This window comes from Schistocerca americana, unplaced genomic scaffold (assembly GCF_021461395.2).
Source record: "Schistocerca americana isolate TAMUIC-IGC-003095 unplaced genomic scaffold, iqSchAmer2.1 HiC_scaffold_47, whole genome shotgun sequence".
NCBI classification, from domain to species: Eukaryota; Metazoa; Arthropoda; class Insecta; order Orthoptera; family Acrididae; genus Schistocerca; species Schistocerca americana.
Window position 1 is genome coordinate 2,607,501 of NW_025726203.1, and position 2,500 is coordinate 2,610,000.

General features: G+C 63.4%; 1 pseudogene; it reads left to right on the forward strand.

Annotated features, from left to right (window-relative positions):
* Positions 1 to 2,500, forward strand: part of LOC124583766 — a 7,963-nt pseudogene that overhangs the window by 2,152 nt on the left and 3,311 nt on the right.

Genomic DNA, 2,500 nt, shown 5'->3' on the forward strand with positions numbered 1-2,500 from the left:
AGATAGGGTTTGGAACGCGAAGAGCACCGCAGTTGCGGCGGTGTCCCGATCTTCCCCTCGGACCTTGAAAATCCGGGAGAGGGCCACGTGGAGGTGTCGCGCCGGTTCGTACCCATATCCGCAGCAGGTCTCCAAGGTGAAGAGCCTCTAGTCGATAGAATAATGTAGGTAAGGGAAGTCGGCAAATTGGATCCGTAACTTCGGGATAAGGATTGGCTCTGAGGATCGGGGCGTGTCGGGCTTGGTCGGGAAGTGGGTCAGCGCTAACGTGCCGGGCCTGGGCGAGGTGAGTGCCGTAGGGGTGCCGGTAAGTGCGGGCGTTTAGCGCGGGCGTGGTCTGCTCTCGCCGTTGGTTGGCCTCGTGCTGGCCGGCGGTGCAGGATGCGCGCGCCTGCGCGGCGTTCGCGCCCCGGTGCTTCAACCTGCGTGCAGGATCCGAGCTCGGTCCCGTGCCTTGGCCTCCCACGGATCTTCCTTGCTGCGAGGCCGCGTCCGCCTTAGCGTGCTCCTCCGGGGGCGCGCGGGTGCGCGGATTCTCTTCGGCCGCCATTCAACGATCAACTCAGAACTGGCACGGACTGGGGGAATCCGACTGTCTAATTAAAACAAAGCATTGCGATGGCCCTAGCGGGTGTTGACGCAATGTGATTTCTGCCCAGTGCTCTGAATGTCAACGTGAAGAAATTCAAGCAAGCGCGGGTAAACGGCGGGAGTAACTATGACTCTCTTAAGGTGGCCAAGTGGCGGCGGTGTGGCTGCATCCGGACTTGGCTTTTCGAAGTGCGGTCTTGATGTAGTCGTGCTGCTGCTGCGAGGTGCCTTCCTTGGGTTATAGTTACAGGGAGAGTGATGCGCAATACATGGGCCTAGCCCTCTTAGCCTCTCCTCTCCTGCGGTCTTCTCCCCTTCTCGTGGGCCCGCTGATTTTTGCAGAGTGGAAGACCGCACCAGGGGCTTGGGGGGGTTACCAGCCCCCCCTCGCATTATCCCTTTATAGTTGGGGGCAGCCGACAAGAAACAAGAGATGGTGGCCCTTCCGCTGAAGGTGCCACCCCAGCTACCCCAGCACCTATCCGGCCAACCGGCCGTAACGAAAATGCGATAGTTTGTGTAGCTCCCTTTGCTTGCAGTGAGTGCCACCGCACTTTTACCACGAAGAACGGTCTCGGGGTCCATCGCCGCCGCCAACACCCTGCGGCCGCCAACGCTGAGATCGTGACGGAGAGGCATCGCGCGAGGTGGACGGAGGAAGAAGTCCTGTCGCTCGCCAAGGCAGAGGCCGAACTGTTCCTGGAGAGGGACGCCCGGTTCTTCTTTGTAAATCAAGAACTTACCAGGATGTTCCCCGACCGAACGCTTGAGGCAATCAAGTGCCGACGGCGGCAAGCTGCCCACAAGCAGCTTGTCCGCCAATTCATGGAGGCACTTGAGATCGGTCGGGGTGAAGAGCCGGCGTCCCGCCGTGGAGCAGCGAGCTCGCTGCCTGACGCGGGCGAGGCCGCTGCGCCGCCCGTCGACGCAGCCGAGGACTTCGCGGCCGACACCACCGGGCCGCCGCCGGAGGGGCCGACTGACGCCGCCATCTGGGAGCATCTGGCGGGGCTACCTGCTTCCGCCCAGCGTTTCTCTGCCCTGGATCGAGTCATTGGTCTGGGGCGGGGCACGCCGCCCGATGTCATCCTGGGCATGCTCCCGGATGCCCTTGCGTCGGTCGGGTCCAGGGGGGAGAGGTCGATCACCAGGACACAGCGGCCGCGCCAACCATCCAAGCGGCCGCCTGCCGCCCCGCCGCTGCAGAAGCGCAAGCGGCGCCGCTAGGAATACGCGTGGACACAGGACGCCTTCCGTAGGTCGCGTGCACGTTGCGTGCGCGGCTTGCTGGACGGCACTCTGCTGCAGCCGCCACCCGACATCCCCGGTCTGCTGGACTTCTGGGCGGACCTCTTCACGAAGAAGCCGATCTCCACCGCCGGCTTCATCCGTGACCGCCTTCTCCCGCACTCGGAGCCTGTTGCTCCTGAGTGCCTATGGGGGCCGGTCACACGTGAGGAGGTCGCTGCTGCCTTGCCGCCCAGGGGATCGGCAGCCGGGCCGGACGGCCTGACTCCAGCGGAGCTACGGCGCCTGCCGCATGAAGTCCTGGTGAAACTCTTGAACCTCTTCCTCCTGGCCCGCGCCCTCCCCGAGCGTCTGCTTCGCGCCCGGACGTCACTTCTCCCCAAAACGGCTGCACCAACATCCCCCGCTGACTTTCGCCCCATTACGGTCTGCTCGGTGTTGGCGCGGACCTTTCACAAGGTTCTCGCGTCACGCCTGATGCGTGCATGTGCTGTGGACGAACGTCAGCGGGCATTCATCCCCCGGGATGGGATGTTGGAAAACACCTTCATCTTGGACACTGCTCTCACCGACGCAGTCCGCGCCTGTCGCTCTGTTTTTGTGGCATCGATCGACGTCTCTAAAGCGTTCGATTCGGTGGACCATGCCGCCCTCCGCCCCG